The 22,652-nt window shown below is 44.6% G+C and overlaps 1 long non-coding RNA gene across 4 annotated transcripts; it reads right to left on the bottom strand.

Annotated features, from left to right (window-relative positions):
- Positions 1-5,194: 5,194 nt before the first annotated feature.
- On the bottom strand, positions 5,195-22,413 carry LOC140489143 (uncharacterized). 4 transcript variants are annotated; one of them, XR_011963091.1, is made up of 6 exons: positions 22,333-22,413; positions 21,230-21,347; positions 15,216-15,300; positions 14,999-15,133; positions 10,037-10,163; positions 5,195-5,598 (listed from the first exon to the last, which is right to left on the bottom strand). It is a non-coding gene; the product is annotated as an uncharacterized lncRNA (long non-coding RNA). The 4 variants fall into 4 exon arrangements; XR_011963090.1 differs by lacking the exon at positions 5,195-5,598 and having other exon boundaries at positions 9,890-10,163; XR_011963092.1 differs by lacking the exons at positions 5,195-5,598; positions 10,037-10,163 and adding an exon at positions 13,772-13,885.
- Positions 22,414-22,652: the final 239 nt, after the last annotated feature.

The following is a 22,652-nucleotide window of genomic DNA, read 5'->3' as shown; positions in this document are numbered from 1 at the left end:
TTGTCATTACTGGTCAGAGCATTGAGTATAGGGGTTGGAAGGTCATATTGTGGCTGTTCAGGACATTGCAAAAGTTGCCGAATCAATATTCGATATAATTCTGTTCTCCGTCCAATCAGATGGATGTTCTTAAACTTTAAAGAGATCAGAAAAGAATTAAAGCATGTTGCCAGGGTTGGATAGGCTATTTTCCCTGGAGCGTCAGAGGCTGAATGGTGACCTGAAAGAGATTTTTAAAATCAGGCTGGGCATGGATAGGGTAAATAGACAAGATATTTGCCCTGCAGTGGGGGAGTACAGAACTAGGGGATTGGGACGGAGGGTAGGCAGACAAGGGGTGGAAACAAAATGGGTGGGGAGGGGGGGAACAGAGAGGGGTGGCGACAGAAAGTGGGATTAGAGAGGAGGGGAACAGACAGGGGGAATGAGACGGGGGGCAGGCGGCTGACAGAAAGGGGAAACAGACCTGGGGGGGGGGGGGGGAAGGTGACCAACAAAGGGGGGGAGAGACGGTGGGGGGGGGGAAGACAGGGAGAAGAGGGGAAGGGGAAAAGGGGGAACAGGCCGACGGGGTGGGGAAACAGAGTGGGGGGAGACAGGGGGAACAGAGGGGGAAGATGGAGAGTTATTTTATACATCTAAAACTCAACCCTGTTCCTGTTTTCTCCTCCTCACCTTAATTCCTTCTGAAGGGCTCAGAACAAATGTATAGTTTTGGAAAGCAGAGTTTAAGGGAGGTGGAGACAAGCAACATTTCAGAGATTGGAATTCCTGGTGTTTGTGATTGTGTAGATGTCTGATCAGAAGGTCACCTTGGGGTCAGATATGACAGCAATATTGTCAAGAGTGTGGTTCTGCCTCAGACAGTTCCCAGGGAGAGAGAGTGGCTCAGCAGTAAGGGACAGTGATTTGTAATAGCAACTGAAGGCAATGGGTTTAACCATTGCAATGTTCCATTGCAGGAAATTGCAGCCAATCACGTAATGGGAGTGTGATGAGCAGTTTGATAACTGAGTAATGGAGAGGGATGATGGGGAGGGGGAGCTGGGCATTGACAGTGTACATGTGAAACCTAACACGGTGCTTTTGGACGATGTCACTTCCTGGCAGGATGTAGGTGAGAAACAGGAGGGACCAAGGAGAGATCCTTAAGGGACACCAAATACAAGGAATTCAGAAAGGAAAGGGAGAGTTGGGATGGAGCATATTTTTCCAACAAGTGGGGTCAAATGTAGCAGAATGGGAGAGAAGGACATAACCAGAAAAGACAGACAGACAGAACAAGGAACAATATCTGTGAATTGGGGAGGGAGGGTGATGAGGAGGAGGAGCAGCCCAACTCCAAAAGCACTATTCCTACATCAGTGACATCACCCAACTCCACCCTCGTCTCAGCTCATTTATTGAAATACTCGTCCATCCCTGCGTTATCTCCAGACTTCATTATCCAAACACAGTCCTGGCCAGCCTCCCACATTCAACTGACATGTAATCTCAAGAGTATCTAAAACCCTACTGCCCAAGTGCTCACTTGTACCAAAACTTGTTGATCCATCAAAAGGCTCCTATTAACAAGCAACAATTTAAAATTCTCACCCTTGATGTAATTCCTGGCTGTGAACATCCCTGTCTCCCTGCACCACACAACCTGAGAGACCCCGACAACTCATTTTCTTTCAGACTCCCAACGATGAGTTTCTTCACTGCTTCACCTGTCTGGCTGTTTCTCCTGTTGCCAAGGCAACACGGTGTGGAATTCCCACCCTAACCCCCTCAGACCTGCTTTCCTCCTTTAAGGTATTCCTGAAAACCTGCTTTTTTGGCAATTCTTTTGATCACCTGACCTAATATCCCCATCTGTGGCCTTATGTTAGAAGTTCTCAATAGTATTTCTGTGGAATTATAAACATGATTAAAAAAAAACTGTTGTTGATTTGCACATACACTGTCAACTCTTCAATGTTACTGAGTGAATAATCTATAACAGCTCTTACCCAAATACATTGTGGGAGCACCTTCACCACACGAACTGCAGCTGTACAAGGAAGTCAGACATCACCTTCTCCACAGGCAATGGGGCTTTGGCACTGATCACTGGTATCTGTGGACGCAGAAACACACAGTTGATATTTCAGGGAGTGCAAAATGCATCATAGGGAGGGAAAATGGTGCAGAATTTGGGATTTTGAAATTTGCGTTTTACAATGTGCACTAAGTTCTGTAAAATCTCCCATCCCATACCATGAAAATTTCCTTCACTTCCTGGTCAATATGTCTTTCCTTTCCCCTGCCATTCACCTTCACACATTTCCAATGCCTTGATCACAACAACACTGTGCTGTCAGTGAAGTTTATCACGTGGTTGAGTATTGTCCCGCCCCTCATTCACTCCGATTGGTTGAAGGACCAACTAGCATCTCTAGCCCCTGTTCCCCCACTCTTATTGGTCCTGCGCTGACATCAATAATCCGAGGCCCATTGTGGGCTGGAGCATGCTCAGTGCTTCCTGATTTTGCTGCTGTTCATCAGGTGTAAGAGAGAGAGGGCTCATCTCTGTTTCTCCTGATGTCAGACAATAACAACAACTACCTGCATTGCATGGAGCCTTTCACATTGACAAGTCTCTTAAAATGCTTCACGAATGATGGAAATGTTGATTAAAGAGAACGATTTTTAGATACATCTTTAAGGCGGAGAGAGGGAGTTAGGGAGGATATTCCAAAGTTTGTGTCCTCGGCAGCTCCAATCGTGGAGTGATATAGGTGGTCAACAGCTTACAACGGAGACAGTTAGTGGCTAACCATAAGTCAACAACCTCATGTCGTAGCCCCCTACCCCACACACCAGGCCTCGTTCTCACAAGCTGCCATTACACACTACCTATGGTTAGACACTAACAGTCTCCATTAACAGCTAATCACCCTCCCCAGCCAGAACGTTATCCACTCCTTTATCCAACCGTTCTTCTCACTCTATCCCCACCTATCCTTTACTCCTTTTATCCTCCCCCCACACTAACTTCTGTACATAAACTGACTTTTTTTCGCAGTAACATCTGTCCTGAGGAAGGGACACTGGGTCTGAAACATTAACTCTGATTTCTCATCACAGATATTGCCAGACCTGCTGAGCTTTTCCAGAACCTCCTGGTTGTTGTTTCTGATTTACATCTTCTGCAGTTCTTTTGGTTCTAATTTACCGGGAGTTTGTAATTCAGGTCCCACAACCTCTGTCCCAGTCTCTGCTGTCTCTCCCACCCCCAAAGTGTGACACTGCACCTGCATAGCTCATGGAGATGTGTCATCTTGCTGGCCACACCCCTCATTCAATCCCATTGGCTGCAGGACCACACAGACTCTCCTCCCATTGGTCTGGAGCTGCCGTAAATCAGCCGGGCCCCATTGTGATGAGAGCGGAGGGCTAATACCTCTCTCTGCCCTGGGATGAGCTTCATCATTCAGAGTGAATGGGGCAGTATCAAAGAGCAAAGAGCCTGGGGCCTATTCAGCCCATTGGGGCTGTACGCTCTCCACCTGGAGATGCTGCAAATCTGTCCCAAGTTCCCTCCCATGTGCCCATAGTCCCCCAAATCTTTCCTGAAAAAGTAAAATTCTAAGTCTGTTTCAGAACACCTGCTGAATCTGTGTCGTTCAGACTGTTTCAGATGCTCAGAACTCACTGAGTAAAATAGTGTTCACATTTTCACCTTGTATTATTTGCCAATTACTTGAAAGTAGTTACTAAAAATTGTGACAGTGTTCACAATTCCTTTCTCTCTCTGCAAATTCAAGACCTTGGAACCAAATCTGCTTCAGATCGAAATCACTGCTTCACCTTCTCAGCTCCAAGGATAATTATCTGTGCTTCAGCTAGCTCTCCACAAAATAGAGGAATGTATCTTAATTTATTGAGATCAAAGAAACAGACTTCAGTCCAATTCGTCCGTGCCAACAAGGAATCCTAAATTAATGGATTCCCATTTACCATCTATTGGCCTGTATCCATCAAAACCCTTCCTATTCATGTACCCAATTGGAAGCCTTTTAAATGTTGTGATTTTATCAGCCTCCACTACTTCATCTGGTAGTCCCTCCCATACACACGTCACACTCAGCTTGAAAACATTGCCATTTAGATCCCTTTTAAATGTTTACCCTCTCAACTTAAAACCATGTGCTCTAGTTTTGGACCCACCTAACCTGAGGAAATAGGACCCGGCTGCCCACCTTATTCACACCCCTCGTGATTTTATAAATCTCCATGAAGTCACTTCTCCGTCTTTGACTCTCCAGAGAAAATAGCCCCAGCCTATTCAGCCTCTGTTGTGGTTGTGTTTGCCGAGCTGGGAATTTGTCTTGCAAACGTTTCGTCCCCTGTCTAGGTGACATCGTCAGTGCTTGGGAGCCTCCTGTGAAGCGCTTCTGTGCTGTTTCCTCCGGCATTTATAGTGGCCTGTCTCTGCCGCTTCCGGTTGTCAGTTCCAGCTGTCTGCTGTAGTGGCCGGTATATTGGGTCCAGGTCGATGTGTTTGTTGAAAAGTCTTTGGATGAGTGCCATGCCTCAAGAATTCCCTGGCTGTTCTCTGTTTGGCTTGCCCTATAATGGTAGTGTTGTCCCAGTCGAATTTATGTTGCTTGTCGTCTGTGTGTGTGGCTACTAAGGATAGCTGGTCGTGTCGTTCCGTGGCTAGTTGGTGTTCATGGATACGGGTCGTTAGCTGTCTTCCTGTTTGTCCGATGTAGTGTTTTGTGTAGTCCTTGCATGGGATTTCGTACACTACATTAGTTTTTCTCATGTTGGGTATCGGGTCCTTCGTTCTGGTGAGTTGTTGTCTGAGCGTGGCTGTTGGTTTGTGTGCTGTTATGAGTCCTAGCGGTCGCAGTAGACTGCCTGTCAGTTCATAAATGCTCCTGATGTATGGTAGTGTGGCTAGTCCTTTGGGTTGCGGCATGTCCTTTTTCCGTTGTCTCTCCCTTAGGCATCTGTTGATGAAATTGCGAGGGTATCCGTTTTTGGCGAATAGTTTGTATAGGTGTTCCTCTTCCTCTTTTTGCAGTTCTGGTGTGCTGCAGTGTGTTGTGGCCCTTTTGAATAGTGTCCTGATGCAACTTCGTTTGTGTGTGTTGGGGTGGTTGCGTTCATAGTTCAGGACTGGGTCTGTGTGTGTGGCTTTCCTGTAAACCTTTGTGGTGAATTCTCCGTTCGGTGTTCTCTGTACCATCACGTCTAGGAATGGGAGTTGGTTGTCCTTTTCTTCCTCTCTAGTGAATCAGATTCCTGTGAGTGTGGCGTTGATGATCTGGTGTGTGTTCTCTATTTCTGTGTTTTTAGTTATTACAAAGGTGTCATCCACGTATCTGACCCAGAGTTTGGGTTGTATTTGTGGTAAGACTGTTTGTTCTAACCTTTGCATTACTGCTTATGCTATGAGTCCAGAGATGGGTGAGCCCATGGGTGTTCCGTTGATTTGTTCGTATATTTGGTTGTTGAATGTGAAGTGTGTTGTGAGGCACAGGTCCAGTAGTTTAAGTATGCCGTCTTTGTTGATAGGTTCACCGTCCTGTTGTTTGTTATGTCTGTCCAGCAGGTTGGTATTGGCTAATGGTGGAAATGAGAAATGAGAATTGGTCATCACTTTGATATGACTGCACTACAGGCCCTCAATCGTCAGCGGGAAATTGAGGAGTAAATATTTCAGGCTATCTCAGATATCTGTAAGAAGGATAGGGTTGTAATGGTCAGGGATTTTAATTTTCCGAACCTAGACTGGGACTGCCAGAGTGTATGGAGGTTGGATGGGAGGGATTCGTTAGGCACATTCAAGAAAATTGTCCCAGTCAGAATTGAAATGGTCAGACTGCAGGAAGGGGTAAAACCAGACCTCCCCTTGGGAAACAAGTAAGGGAAAGGGACAGAGGCGTTAGTGGGGGAACACTTTGGAAAAGTCACAACAATCGTATTAGTTTGAAAATAGTGATGGAAAAGAACATGGCTGGTCCACAAGTTAATGATCAAAACTAGCCTTGCCTGAATCCAGAAGATATGAGTCAAGAGCTTTTAACAATTGCTTGTGGAGGATATTTACAGGTAAAGGGACGTCAGGCAGGTGGGAAGCGTTCAAAAGAGAGATAAAATGAGAGTTCAGTGCCAGCATATTCCTGTTCGTGTGAAGGATAATGCTGATGCAAGTAAGAAACACTGGATGACTGGTGATATACAGGTTCTGGTCCAGAAAAAGGGGCCAGGTGTCACGTATAGCCAGCTGGATTAAGGGAATCCCTTCAAGAACACTACGGGTGAAGTAATACACTTAAGTGGGAGATCACGTGGGGCCAAAGAGGACCACAGAAAGCTCTGGCAGATCAAACTGAGGAAAGTACAAGCATATTAACAACAGAACATTAAACACGGATTGAATATGGTTTAATGGGGCCAACCAAGTGTGGAACCAGAAGAGATGGCTGAGATCCTAAATGAAAACTTCACTTTTCAACTTACTGTGAGGAAAAACTGGGCAACTCAGGGAAATAAACAGTGATGTCTTCAAAAGAGTCCGCATAATAGAACAGGAGGTGCTGGAGGTTTTTAAATGCATAAATGGTAGACAAATCCCTGGGAACTAATCAAGTATATCCCTGGATATTGTGGGAAACTCAGGAAGAAATTGTGGGGTCCCATAAAGAGATTTGTCTATCACTGACAGCCACAGGTGATGGGCTGGAAGCCTGGAGGGTGGCTAATATTTTGCCAGTCCTCAGGAAAGGCTGTGAGGAAAAGCCAGGGACATCAAATCCAATTAGCTTGATGTCAGTGATGCATACGTTGTTGGAAGCGATTCCGCTGAACAGGAATTACATGCATTTGCAAAGGCAAGGATTGTTTAGGGATAGACAGCACAGCTTTGGAACGCTGCGTAGAATTCTGATCCTCGCCATTTAAGAAGCATTTACTGATGCTGTAAATGGAGCAAAGATTGACGAAGACGTTACTGATACTGGAGGGTTTGACAAAATCCGAGAGGCTGGATAAGCTGGAAAGCAACATTGGGCGGGGTGGTGTCGTTGGGGGGAGGGGGGGGGAGTGAGGGTGAGATAGATTTGGCACATAAGTTTAAGGAGAATGCAAAAGAATTTTCCACAGCACACAAGGACAAAAAAGCAACTGGACAGACAAAAGGGTCCCCGAAAGATCAGTGAGGCCATCCAAATGTGGAACCACAGGAGATGGGCGAGACCCGAAATGAATATTTCATATCAGAACATACTGTGGACAAAGACTAGGAAACAAAGGGAAAGAAACAGTGATGTCTTGTACAAAGTCCCCATTACAGAAGATCTAGTACTGGAGGTCTTAAAACACAAAGGTAGAGAAAGCCCCAGGTCTTGAACAAGTGTATCCCAGTACATTGTGGCAAAGTAGTGTTGGGAACGTTAACAGAAATACATATATCATCATTCTTTGTATTTCCACTGGGCGGAGATGGCTGAGAGGTGACCTCAGAAAGGTTTATAAAACAATGATGGTTACAGGTAAGTTGATTAGCCAACGTCTTTACCCCAAGGTAGTGGAGTTCATAACTAGAAGGGATTGAACTACAGAAGAAGGAGGTGTTAGCAATTCTGCAAAGTGTAAAGCTAGCTAACTCCCCTGGGCTGGATAGGATTTATCCTCATATTCTCTGGGAAGCCAGGGAGGCGACTGCTACGTCTTTGGGTTTGATCTTTATGTTGTTATTGTCTACAGAGATAGTGCCAGAAGGATGGAGGATAGCAAATATTGTCCCCTTGTCCAAGAAGGGAAATAGAGAAAACCCTGGTAATTATAGAGCTGTGAGCATTACTTTGATTCTGGGTAAAGTGTTGGAAAGGCTTATAACAGATAGGAATTGTAACCATCTGGAGATGAATAAATTGATGAGGGATAGTCAACATGGTTTTCTGAAGGGTAGGTCGTGCATCGCAAACCTGAGTTCTTTGAGAAGGTGACCAAAGAAGTGGATGAGGGTAAAGCAGTTGATGTGGTGTTTTTGGATTTGTTAACGTTCCCCACGGTAAGCTATTGCAGACAATACAGACGTCAATACCAACACAATTGTTGAAAATCACACAACACCAGGTTATAGTCCAACAGGTTTAATTGGAAACACACTCGCTTTCGGAGCAACGCTCCTTCATCAGGTGATTGTAATTGGAACAATCACCTGATGAAGAAGCGTCGCTCTGAAAGCTCGTGTGCTTCCAGTTAAACCTGTTGGTCTATAACCTGGTGTTGTGTGATTTTTAACTTTATACACCCCAGTCCAACACCAGCATCTCCAAATCAGAACAAAATTGTTGGTAATTTTGCAGTTTGGATCAGAAAGTGGCTCAATGAAAGAAGACAGAGAGTCGTGGTTGATGGGAAATATTCATCCTGGAATTCAGTTACTCGTGGGGTAACGCCACGATCTTGTTTTGGATCCACTGTTGCTTGTCATTGATATAAATGGCCTGGATGAGGGCATTGAAGGATGGGTTAGTAAAGTTGCGGATGATACTAAGGTTGGTAGAGTTGCGAATAGTGATGCAGGATGTTGTAGGTTAGAGAGAGGCATAGATAAGCTGCACAGCTGGACTGAAAGTTCACAAATGGAGTTTAATACAGAAAAGTGTGAGATGATTCACTTTGGAAGGAGTAACTGGAACACAGAGTACTGGGCTAATGGTAAGTTTCTTGGTAGTGTAGAAAAACAGAGAGATCTCTATGTCCACGTACACTGATCCCTGAAAATTGCCACTCAAGTTGATAAGTTCGTTCAGAAGGCATTTGGTGTGTTAGCTTTTATTAGGAGAGGGAGTGAGTTTCGGAACAATGAGATCATGCCACAGCTGTACAAAACTCGCGGGTGGCCACACCTGGGTTATTGTGTACAGTTCAGGTCACTACATTACAGGAAGGATATGTAAGCTTTGGAAAGGATTCAGAGGAGATTTACTGGGATGTTACCTGTTCTGGAGGGAAGATATTACAAGAAAAGGCTGAGGGACTTGAAGCTGTTTTCGTTCGAGAGAAGATGTTTGAGGCGAATTAATCGAGACATCTAAGATAATCTAAGATGGGTTGAGAGCCTTTTCCCTTGGAAGGCAATGCCTAGCAGAGGCTTTAAATTGAAGGGTGATAGATGTAGGACAGATGTCAGAGGTAGCCTCTTAACTCAAAGCAGTAGGGGCGTGGAATGCAGAGCCTGCAACAGTAGTAGACTCACCAACTTTAAGAGCATTTAAATGGTCACTGGATAGGCATATGGATGAGACTGGAATAGCGTCAGTTAGTTGGGCTTCAGATTGGTTCCAGAAATTAACACAAAATTGAGGGCCAAAGGGCCTGCAGTGCATTGTCATGTTCTATGTTCTAGAGGACATAAATATGAAATGAAAGAGAAAGACTTTAAAGAAATTGGAGGAGAACATTTTACACACAGAGGATGGTGCAGGTATGGAATGAGCTTCCGGGGGAAGTGGTTGAGAAAAGTACAATGAGAACATGTAAAAGACATTTGGGCAATTACATGGAGAGGAGAAGGTTTGAAGGGATATGGGTCAAATGCAAGGAAACGCATCTCATTCAGGGACTCTGGTCTGCATGGACTGGTTGGATCGAAGGAACCGTTTCTGTGGTGCATGACTCTATCCAGTTAAAGAGGAGGAGATTACCGAGAGAAGGCATGTTGTAGACACTGAGATAGGGAGATGGTAGTTTGGAATGCAGTACGTTTCAAATATGTGGAGGGACCATCAGGAAGGGAGGAGGTTACAGGGACAGGAACGGTTATAGGAATTACAAATTATTGAAGACACTGGACCACAAGACATGCCATAGATACAGTTGTGCAGAGTAGTGAGTCTTAGTACAACAAAACTTAAAGTTGGGGTGGTGATTGAGCATGTGTTGTGGCTGTACTGTGCCTCCACTCCAACACTATCTATGTCATGTCTTGTTAGCCAATGTTTGGAGCCCTCTTGTTGTTCTTTGTTCTGTGCACTGTAGGTGATATTACCTCACTACTGGATTTGTTGAAGGTTCCAGATCTCCCTGCCCTTGGTCTCTCTGGCTGACCAAACATCATCAATGTGGTGATGGACGAGACACCCAGCAGTTGGGAAGTCTATTGTGTCAGGACCTTCCTAAGTACCAAGAGGAGACAGAGGAATAGACAAAATTGGAAATTAGACTGATGTAGTGAGGGTTACATATAGAGAATGGCAATGAGCCCCACAGAGATCTGGAAAATGGAGCGATATCAATTAAGAGCCCAAGATTGCTGGAAGATGTCCGCATCACACAACTGAGTCGGAAGAATGGGTTTAGCTTCATGGTGCTCTGGTATCAGTGCTCTGGGATGAGCAACCTGTGGGCAGGTGAAGTGATGCCCTCGTGGTATTATTGCTACACAATGTATCCAAAACCTCAGCTAATCTTCAGGGGAGGCAGATTTGAATCCCACCATCTGAAATGGAGACATTTGAAATCAATAGTTTTAAAAATAATAATAATCCATAAATAAGTATAAAACCACTGATGATGTACAAAATATCCAAACATTTGTCCTTTTAGAAAGACATCTGTCCATCCTCTCGTGGTCTGCACGACATACTCACAGCAAAGTGTTTGCCTCTCAATGACCCTCTGAAATGGTTGAGCAAGTTACTCAGTTCAAGGTCAGCTCGGGTTGGGCAAGAAAGGCTGGTCAGCCAGAGACACCCACATCCCATACCTGATTTAATAAATAATCCATTAGGATGGTCCCACTGGAACTGTACTGGAACCAGTGTCCTGGCCAATAATGTTGGTAGGTTTATGGACAGGGCTTTAAACTGACCCAGAGGATGCAGGGACAGGGTTCAGGTGAAAGGAGTTTTCCAAATCCAAAGAGAAAAGGTGACGCATCAGAACAGCATGGGAATGTGGCTGAAGACAAGCAGAAGGGGACAGGATGGGACAAAGTTTAACTCAAGTCGCACAACAGTGAATCGGTTTTTGACAGGAAGTTGTGGGAAAGAGCAATTTTTTTTTGGAATGGACAAAGTCTCATCAATAAGGGAGATGGATTTGTGACCCAAAGTTAAAAGAGATTTAGACACCAGGGAGACATGGTTTCCGGGCGAACAAAAGATGGAACATAAATATTCAATGATCCACAACCTTGCAGAAACTCAGGCGAAATGGGCAATACTAACAATAATGGATAACAACGGCATTACAGAGAAATCATTTGGCCTCAGTTCATGAAGTAGAGTCAGCCAGTAGTCAAATTCTGGCCAGTACTTGCCAAGGACACAAGCAGCAGAACAGTTTTAGCCACAGAACAGCATTTCATTGCTCATCACTGCATTGCACAGGAATTCATTGGAATTTTTTAAACAAATATATTGTGATAATTTTGGGAAAGTTCAATATTCGCATCATCTGGGACAATCACACAGATAAGTGTGATATTGGAACGGGAGTAAAGTGATTTTTTTCAGTGTTTCTTTGAATAACACACTGTGCAACTGGCTAGGGATGTAACTATCTCAGATAAATGGTTGTGAGATGAAACTTAGTGAATGAGTCACGTCACCTGGAGAGATCCTCTGGGAAATTGCGATAAAGTGCAATTTAAATTAATTTAAAGCATTTCAGTGAATCACAGAAAGGCCAAGCTACAACTAGAAACAAAAATAGCCAATCACATAAGTTTGACAGTAGAACTGACCAAGGTTAACAGGCTCAACGGACTGAAATATGTCTGTAAACGAACAGTGGAAAACGTTTGAAAGAACAGTGTAAAACACTCAACAAAAGAACATTTCATTGAAACAGACAAATCCTCAGCAAGAAATTCCCACCGGTCCCTCACTCAGAACAAAATGGATCATATTAGATTATGAGGTGGATAAGGTCACCAAAAAGTATTTAAAATCCTAAAGAGAGAGTGTGTTTTAGGAGTAAGTTTTAAAGAGATTGCAAAGGGTCTGTTAGCAGGGGGAGGGCTGTGGGAAGGGGAATCATTGTCAGCGTTTAATGACACGACAGGATCAGGGAGAGACGAATGTGCTGAGAGTGTTACAGAGAGTCATCAGGGCCTGAACAGTGTAACAAAGCCAGTACGGATTGCTGCAGCTGGAGGGGTTTGCAGAGATAGGGAGGGACATATGAAGGAGAGGATCAACCAGTTGCTAATCAAAAAAACAACACTTCAGTGACTACAGGATTAGTCAGACACAGTATTGACCATCCTCAGGCCACAGGATTATTCACGAACAGCATTGACCGTCCTCAGCCACTATAATATTCACACATAGTACTGACGAACCTCAGTTCCCAGGATTATTCACATACAGTATTGACCATCCTCAAGAGAGAATTATTCAAACACAGTATTGACCATCCTCAGGATATAGGATTATTCACACATATTATTTCCCATTCCCAGATCACTGGACTATTCACACACAGTATTGACTGTCCTCAGGCCACAGGAATATTCATATAGTATTTCCAATCCTCTGGCCACAGGATTCTTCACAAACAGTGTTGAATATTCTCAGGCCACAGGATTATTCACACACAGTACCGACCATTTTCAGACTGCAGCATTATTCACACACAGTGTTGAATATTCTCAGGCCAAACAATTATTCACAAACATTTAGATTCGATTACATTACAGTGTGGAAACAGGCCCTTCGGTCCAACAGGTCCACACCGACCCGCCGAAGCGCAACCCACCCATACCCCTACACCTAACACCAATGGGCAATTTAGCATGGCCAATTCACCTGACCTGCACATCTTTGGACTGTGAGAGGAAACCGGAGCATCCGGAGGAAACCCACGCAGACACGGGGAGAAAGTGCAAACTCCATACTGTCAGTCGCCTGAGGTGGGAATTGAACCTGGGTCTCTGGTGCTAACCACTGTGTCAACGTGCTGCCCACTAATAGTATTGATCATCCTCAGGACACCGGATTATTAGCACACAGTATTTACCATCCTCAGGCCACAGGTTTATTTACACACAGAATAGAATATTCTCAGGCCTCAGGATTATTCACGCACAGTATTGACCTTCCTCAGGCCACAGGATTACTCACGAACAGCATTGACTGTCCTCAGCCACTATAATATTCACACATAGTACTGACGAACCTCAGTTCCCAGGATTATTCACATACAGTATTGACCATCCTCAAGAGAGAATTATTCAAACACAGTATTGACCATCTTCACTCAGTAAGATTAATTCACACATAGTATTAAGTATCCTGAGCCTACAGGATTATTTACACACAGTATTGAAGTTCTCAGGCCGCAGGATTTTTCACCCGCTATATTGACCATTCTCAGACCATAGGATTATTTACAAACAGCATTGACCATCCTCAGGCCACAGTAATATTCACACACAGTATTGTGCATTCTCAGTTCCCAGGATTATTCGCACACAGTATTGACCATCCTCAGGAAAGAATCATTCAAACACAATATTAGCCATTCTCAGGATACGGGATTATTTACACACAGTACTGAAATTCTCAGGCCGCAGGATTTTTCACAATCTATGTTCACAATCCTCAGGCCAAAGGATAACTAACACTCAGCATTGACTATCCTCAGGCCACAGGGGTATTCACACATTATTGACCATCCTCAGGCCACTGGATTGTTCACACATCATTGGGGCAATCACAGGCGACACAGTATTGATATTCTCAGGCCACGTGAGTATTCACACACTGTACTGACCATTCTCATGTCCCAGGATTATTCACACACAGTCTTGACTATCCTCAGGTCTCAGGATTATTCACATACTGTATTGACTCTCCTCAGGTCTGCCAGCTACAGGAGTAGATCTGCTAACCTGAAAGGCATTTAAATAGTCATTGGATAGTCATATGGATGAGAATGGAATAGTGTCAGCTACTTGGGCTTCAAATTTGTTCCACAGTTTGGCGCAACATCGAGAGTCAAAGAGCCTGGACTGCGCTGCCACATTCTATGTTCTAGAGGGAATAAATATGAAAGGAGCGAAGAAAGACGTAAAAGGGATTGGAGGAGAACATTTTCCACACATAGGATGGTGCAGGTATGGAATGAGCTTCCAGAGGAAGTGGTAGAGCAAAGTACAATAACAACATGCAAAAGACATTTGGGCAGGTACATGGAGAGGAGAAGCTTTGAAGGGATTTGGGTCAAATGCAGGAAAACTTGAATCGTTCAGGGTCTCTGGTCATTATGGACTATTTGAATCAAAGGAACAGTTTCCGTGCTGTATGAATCTGTCTCCAGTGATTGGAGGAGGAGATTACTTAGATAAGGCATGTTGTAGACACTGAAGCAAGTTACAGCGACAGGGATGGTAGTCTGGAATGCAGTACATTTCAAATATGTGGAGGGACGATTGGGATAGGAGGAGGTTACAGAGATAGGATCTGTTATAGGAGTTACAAATTATTGAAGACACTGGTCCACAAGACATGCCGTAGATGCAGCGTTGGAGAGTAGCAAGTCTTAGTACAACAGAACTTAAAGCCAGGGTGGTGATTGTGCATGAGGTGGGGATTTTCTGTACTCCCCCTCCAGAACTGTATCCATGTCATGTCTTGTTAACAGAGGTTTGGAGCCTTCTCATTGCTTTCTGCTCGGTTGTCGAGACTGGATGAAGTTAGCAATATTGAGGGTTGTAGAGTTAGCAAGGACTCTTTAGACTGGTCACGGTTACAAGCCTCTCGTGGGAGGCCTGCTTTCCCCTCTGTTGTCCAGATGCTCACCAAGGCAGCACAGGCCTGGATTGAAAACTGGGAACTCTCGATGCTGTCTCAGTGCAACAAAACATACAGTGGGGGTGGTGATTGAGCCTGAGGTGTGTCTGTACTGTGCTCTCCCTCCAGCACTGTATCTGTGTCATGTCTTGTTAGCCGATGTTTGGAGATATCTCATTGCTCTCTGCTCTGTGCACTGTGAGTGATCTTACCTCACTGCAGGATTTATTGAATGCTCCAGATCTCCCTGCCCTTTGTCGCTCTGGCTGACCAACCATCTTCAATGAGGTGATGGATGAGACACCCAGCAATTGGGAAGACTATTGAGTCGGGAACTTCCTAAATACCTACAGGAGACAGAGAAATAGACAGTCTCTGAAATTAGGGTGATGGAAACACATGCAGAATGGTAATAATTGCCATACTGACCTGAAAAATCCCAATCTCCATCTCTGGTCTGTGCTGCTTCATCTCTCTGGAGAGATGGATTCTGTTGGCTCAGGATCTGGAGTAGCTGGAAGAGTGAGAGACACTGACAAAGGCAGCAATTAAACCCTCACAGTGAGGAATACCAAATGGAGAGATACTGAGTGATATCAGCAGAGCGCAGGAAGATTTCGTAACAAACCATTGTGTAGAAAGAAGGGGTTTTGATTCATTTTGCTTCTGGTGTCAGTGCTCAGGGATGGGAAACCTGTGAGAAGGTGAAGTGATGGCCGAGTGGTATTATCGCTGTGCTATTTATCCAGAAACTCAGCCATGTTCAAATTCCACTATTGTAAATAGGTGAATACATGAGTGGTGTGAAGACTGGAGAGGGTTACAGTGATATCATGTGCTCTCCAGGCTGGAGGAAGGTGCACAGATGGGGAGGTTGGTAAGGACTCGAGAATGTTAGAAACAGGGTGGGCTGTAGGTTCTGGACAAGATGACAGAGATGAGGAGCTTTTTTGAGCACAGAGACCGTAACTGTTAGCTTCAAAGACATTATGGAAAAAGATAAGGGTAATGCAGAAGCTAAGTATCTAAACTTGGGGAGGCCATTTATCATGAGATTATCACTGTCATTCAACGTTATCATTAGACTGGCAAGCCTCGACTGCAAGGAACTACACTTGTTGGAGTCTCTATTTGGAACACGGGAGATGTTAAATGTGATGCAGTGAGAATTCAGAGCAAATGTGTTTTGCGAGGAGTGAATGGCTTAAACAGCACATTTAGCAAATACTGATCAAGCGATATTGTGAGTTTGATAAAGAAAATACAGAGCAATAAAAACAGACGAAGCCATTCAAAAGTCTAGAGTGTGTGGGGCAGGGGGAATGGGGTGGATGCTGGGGGTGGTGGTTGTAGTCCTTAAAAATGAACAGGCAAACAACGGTCACAAAATATCCTTAGCTAATAATGTTAAGGATAAGCCACAAGGTACTTAATAAGTACAGTTAGAGTAAGAGAATTCCCAACGAAGCAGTGGGGCCTGTTAGAAACCAAATGGGCAATCAGTGCATGGAGCCAGGGGAAGAAGGTGAGGTCTTCAATGAATACTTCCCATCTGTATTCACACAGGAGAAAGACATTGAAGCCAGGGATGGTGAGGTTCAGGAACATGTTAAGATCAATGAGGAGGAGGCATTAAATATTTTCACAGGCAAAAAGGTGGAGAAATACCCAGTAACAATCAAATATATCCCAAGCTGCTATGGGAGGTAATGGAGCAGATTGCTGGGGCCCTGGCGGATATATTTAATACTTTGCTGGCCACAGCTGAAGTGCTGAATGACTGGAGGATCGCTAATGTGATTCCTTTGATCAAGAGCAGCAGGGATAGGCCAGGTAATTACACAGCAGATAGTCTGATAGGAGGGGGAGGGAAATTATTGGGAACAATTCTGAGGAACATGATGAATCAACATTCGAAAGGACAGGAATATATTAGGAATTGTCTGTATGGATTTGCTTGAGGACTGTCCTCTGATTTTGATGAGGGCAATGCAGATGATGTGGGTTACATGGAGTTCATTAAGGTCTTTGACAAGGTCCCACATGGAAGGCTGGTCCAAAAGGGAAGAGCCCATGGCATCCAGGCAAGATGATAAATTGTATCCACAATTGGTGGAGGATTGTTTTTACGATTGGAAGCCTTTGTCCAGTGGATGTACAACAGGGATCTGTGCAGGAACCATCTCGGATTAATATCTCGGATATGAAAGCAGAAGGAACCATTAGTAGGTTTATCGATGACATGAAAAGTGAGGGTGTTGTCCACAGTGAGGGGGATGGTCTCAGGCTGCAGTCTGATATCGATCAGATGATAAACTGAGCAGAGTAATGGCAGACAGAGTTTACTTCTGATCACTGTGAGGTAATGCACTGTGGGGAGTCTCGTAAGCGAACAGTATACATCATGAATGGTAGGTCCTCCTGGAGAACTGAGGAACACAGGGACCTTGGTGGGCAAGTCCCTGGATGTCTGACTATGTCAGCACAGGTACACAGTCATTATGTAAGTGGCTCAACTGGAGAATGGGGCTAAACCTGACCTCCCCTTGGGAAACAAGGTCGGGAACGGGACTGAGGTGTTAGTGGGGGAGCACTTTGGAAAGTCACCACAATTGTATTAGTTTGAAAATAGCAATGGAAAAGGACAGGCTTGGTCCACAAGTTCAAGTTATACCATGGAGCAAGATAGTATTAGACATAAATTTTAAAAGTAGATCTGGGAGGCTATTTGCAGGTAAAGGCAAGTCTGACAAATAGGAATATTTTACAATCAAGATAAAAGGAGCGTTCAGCACCAGCGTGTTCCTGTTAGTGTGCAGCTCAATGCTGACTGAATTAAGAAATACTGGCTGAGTTTCGAGGCTCTGGTCAAGAAAACAGGGGGGCACATTACTGGCGGACTCAAGTGAATCCCTTCAGGAGCATCGGGGCTGTAGAAATACTCTTAAGATGGAAATCAGGAACGTAAAGACGGAACATAAGATAGCTTCGGCAGAGAAAGTTAAGGAGAATTGAAAGAGATTCTATAAGTGTATTAAGAGCAAAAGAAGAGTGAGGGACAAAACAGGTATCCATAATGATCAATGAAGCCAACAATGTAGTCAACTACAGGATCCGAAACAAATATTTCACTTTGGAACTTAGTGTGGATAAAAACTGGGGCGCTCGGGGGACTAAACCATGTTTGTCTGAACTACTATTAGAATACTGTGTGCAATTCTGGTCTCAATGCCATCGGGAGGATGTTATGGAACATGAAAGGTTCGGAAGAAATGAACAAGGATGCTGCCAGGGTTGAAGGGTTTGCTCTTCGGGGAAAAGCCTGAATAAGCTGGGGCTGTTTTCACTTGAACATGGGAGGCTGAGGAGTTACCTGATAAAGGTGTTTAAAATCATGATGGTCATCGATAGGGTCAATAGACAAGGTCTTTTTCCCAGGCTGGGGGTTTCCAAACCGACAGGGCATAGCTTTAAAGTGCGAGAGGAACGTTTCGAAGGGACCTAAAGGAAAACTGGTTCTGGCAGAGTCTATGGAATAAACTGCCAGTGGAAATAGTGGAGGCTGATAGAAATACATTTTATATGATGGGTATATGAATAAAAAGGATTTAGAGGGATATTGGCAAAATTCTGGCAAATGTGACTAGATACATCATGCAGGAGTTGGTCTGAAGGATCTGTTTCCGTGCTGTACATCTCTATAACTCAATGTCTTGAAATGAGTCCACATTATCGAAGAGGAGGTGCTGGAGGTTTTAAACCACAAAGGTAGATAAATCCCCAGGCCCTGATTAAATGTATCTCAGGACATTGTGGGAAGCTGGTGAAGAAATTGTAGGGCCCCTAGCAGAGATATTTGTACCATGTGTGATAGGCAGGTAGACTGGAGGGTGGCATTGTGGACAGTGAAGAAGGTTTTCTGAGATTACAAAGGGATCCTGATGAAATGTGTGAATGGCTGAAAAACTGTCGATGGAGTTCAATCTGTATAATGCGAGGGAATGCATTTGGTCCAACAAACACAGGCAGGGCCTATCCAATTAATGGTAGGACCTTCAGTCGTGTTGTAGAACAGAGGGACCTCGAGGTATAGGTACATAATTCTTTGAAGTTTGCAACATGGAGACAGGATGGTTAAAAAGGGACTTGCCACACTTGCTTTCATTACTTTGGATATTGGAGTTGGGAAGTCACATTGAGATTATACAGGCCATTGGTGAGTCCTCTTCTGGAATACTGTGTTCAGTTCAGGTCGCCCAGTTATCGGAAGGATATTATTAAGCTCGAAAGGGTTCAGATGAGATTTACTGGGATGTGGCTGGGTATGGAAGTTTTCAGTTTTAAAGAAAGGCTGAATAGGTTGGTATTTTTTTCATTGAAACCTGAATGTTGACAGATGACCCAGAATTTTATAAAATAATGAGGGGAACAGATAGATTTAATGGGAGCTGTTTTTTTCCCCAAGGACAGGGGAGTTTCAAGACTAGAAGCTACATTTTTAAGTGTCAGAGGAGAGACATTTAAAAAAAAAGTCGTGAGGGTGACATTGTTACACAGAGGGTGGATTGTGTGTGGAATGAACTTCCCAAGGAAGGGGTGAATGTGGGGACAATTACAATGTTTAAAAACATTAGGATTAGTACATGAATAGGAAAGGTTTGAAGGGATAGGATCAAGGTACAGGCAGGTGGAACAAGATCAGTTTTAGAGTATGGTTAGCATTGACCGAACAGTGTGGTCTGACTCTCTGACTATGATTATAATGTTGTGTCATTAATTAACAAAGGCTGCAAGAGGAAGCCAGGAAGCTACAGACTGATGAGCCAGACATCAGGGTGGGTCAGTTGTTGGAGGTCATTCTGAGAGGTAGGTGGTATTTGGAACGACAAGGACTGATTACGGCAGCCAGTATGGCTTTGTGCGTGGGAAAGTATGCCTCACAAATTTGACTTGAAGGTAGATGAAGGCAGAGCAACAGACGTTGTTTTTGGCTTCAGCAACCCTTGGTCAGGGTGTAGCATGATACATTGGTTAGTAAGGTTAGGTCACAAGGGATCAGGGAGAGCTAGCCAACTGGATACAAAATGGGATGACAGTGGGAGACAGAGGGTGGTGGGAGTGGGTTGTTGTTCAGACTGGGGCCTCTGACCAGCAGTGTGCTGTAAGGATTGGTGCTGGGACCACTGTTGTGCACCACTTACATAAACAATCTGAGTGAAAAGATAGCAGTCCCTGTTAGCATTTTTGCGGATACCAAGATTAGTGGAAGGGTGGGCAGGGAATATAGTTATCGAAGGGGACGTTAATCAACTGGGCCAGTGGGACAAGGAATGAAAGATGAAATTTAATTCAGGTGTTCGATTTAGTTCAGACAAACCAGGGAGGATTAAAACAGTTAATGGTAGGGACCTGCGCAGTGTTGTCGAACAGAGGGAGATCAAGGGGTGCAGTTACATTGTTCCTTGGAAATGGCATCACAGGGGGACAGGGAGGGGAAAGCAGCATTTGGCACACTTGTCATCAGTGGCCAGAACATTGAGTACGTGAGTTGGAGATATTTGTAACATTGTCGTCAATATTTCTCCTGGGCAGAGGAGGCCACGGGTTGACCTTATAAAGGTGAATGAAACAATGTAGGGCTTAAGTAAGGTGAATTGCGAAGGGTAGGTGAGTCCAATTCTAGAGCCATAAACGTGTGGTGAGAGAGCAAGGATTTAAAGAGGGAGCTGAGGGGCAACATTTTCCACAGAGGATGGTGCATTGATGGAACGGACTGCCAGAGGAAATGGTGAAATCAAGTACAATTACAACATGGAAATGACACTTGGTCAGGTACATGGAGAGGAGAAGACTGGAAGGGCTATGGGCCAAACACAGGCAAATGCAACTCATTCCGTTTAGGAAACATCAAACAAAGAGTAATGCAGCACAGAAACAGACCCAATGTCTTCAGTTGTTGTTGGAGGAGACTATCGAGACAAGGCATGTTTGTAGAGACTGAAACAAGTTACAGCGATATGGGTGGTCGTCTGGGCTGGAGGTTTCAAATATGTCAAGAAATTGGTGAGAGGGGAGGAGATGACAGAGATAGGAACTGTTATAGGAGTTAGAATGATTGAAGACACTGGTCCACAAGATGAGCCATAGATACAATGTTGGAGAGGGAATAGTTAACAGAAAGATCCCAGGCAGCATTACCACTCTCTCATTGCAGGCCTGTTTTCCCCTCTGTTGTCCTGGTGCTCAACAAGACAGCACACGCCTGGATTGAAAACTGGGAACTCCCGATGCGATCTCAGTACAATAAAACTTAAAGTAGAAGTGGTGATTGAGCCTGAGGTGAGTCTGCTCCCCCTCCAGCACTATATCTATGTCATGGCCTGTTAGCTGATGTTTGGAGCCCTCTCATTGCTCTTTGCTCTGTGCACTGTGTGTAATCTTACCTGGCGGCAGGATTTATATAAGGCTCCTGACCTCCCTGACCTTTTTCTCTCTGGCTGACCAAACATCTTCCCAACCAGCAGTTGGCAGGTCTATTGAGTCAGTAACTCCTTCAAGTACCTGTAGAAGACACAGAAATAGGCAGAATGGGAAATTAGACTGATGCTTGTGAGGGTTACACATGTAAAATGGCACTGAGCCCCACAGAGATCTGGAAAATCCCAGTCTCCATTCCTTGCCTGTACTGCCTCATCTCTCTGGAGTGGAGAATTCTGTTGGCTCAGGATCTGGAGTAGCTGCAAGAGTGAGAGACGCTGACAGAGGCAGCAATTAGACCCACACAGTGAGGGACCGCACAAGGAGAGATACTGAGTGACATCACCAGAGTTCAGCATCAAATAATTGTGCACAAAGAAAGGGTTTTGATTCATGTTGTACTGGGATGTGCAACCTGTGAGCAGACGAAGTTATGGCCTAGGGGCATTATTGTGAAGCAATTTATCCAGAAACTCAGCAAAAGTTCTCTGGACAGTTTTAAATCCCGCCATTGCAAATGATTGAATGTGAATGAAATGCTTCAAAAAAGATTTAATTAAAAACAGGTAAGTGAGTATTAAACAATTGCTGATGTTAAGAAAAATCCATCGGGTGAATTCCTGTCTTTAGTGAAGTATTCTAAGATGGGACTGGGATATCACAGGTATCACAGAAACAACAGCTGAGGGAGGGACAGGACAGGCAGCTCAATGTTCCAGGGGACACATGCTGCAGGAAGGACAGAAGGGGAGCTGAGAGAGGAGGAGAGCTGCTGGTTCTGATTGGGTGAAACATCCCAGCAGGACTGAGAGAGGATATTCCTGCTGGATCGCCCAGTGAAGCTGTGTTCGTGGAATTAATCAATAACAATGGGGCTTCCCTTTCCTCTGATTGTTCTACAGACCCCGAGAGCCCCGCCCTCCCGCACCTTGACCTTCTCAAGATGGCAGCCCTGAGATTCCTCCCTCTTCCCTCAAACAAATGGCGGCCGTGACCCTGGACCACTTCCTTGATCAGAGACCGCCACCTCTTTACCCGGGCCTGGAGGGTCTTTTTCGATTTTTTTCACCTTTATCCGGGACGTGTGAATTCTCTCCGCTCCTTTCTCCCAGCGAGGCTCCCACACACCGGCTCTGAGCGCCGCTCTCTGAAGCCGATCACAGCCGCTGCCGGAGAAAGCTCCATTTCTCTCTGTCCTGACCAATGTGACACTGCGCATGCTCTGTATTGAAACCAAACTGCGCGTGCGTCTAAGGTTATCATTGAATTGAGAGAGAATATTCATAACTGCAAAGCCTGATGGGTACAATGTTATTCATTAACAATTGTTTTGTCGAGTTACAGTCATAGAGATGTCTAACAGTCAAATAGATTGTCCGGTGCAAATCA

This window comes from Chiloscyllium punctatum, chromosome 18, assembly GCF_047496795.1.
Source record: "Chiloscyllium punctatum isolate Juve2018m chromosome 18, sChiPun1.3, whole genome shotgun sequence".
Classification (NCBI taxonomy): domain Eukaryota; kingdom Metazoa; phylum Chordata; class Chondrichthyes; order Orectolobiformes; family Hemiscylliidae; genus Chiloscyllium; species Chiloscyllium punctatum.
This window is presented reverse-complemented; position numbering and strand designations above follow the sequence as displayed.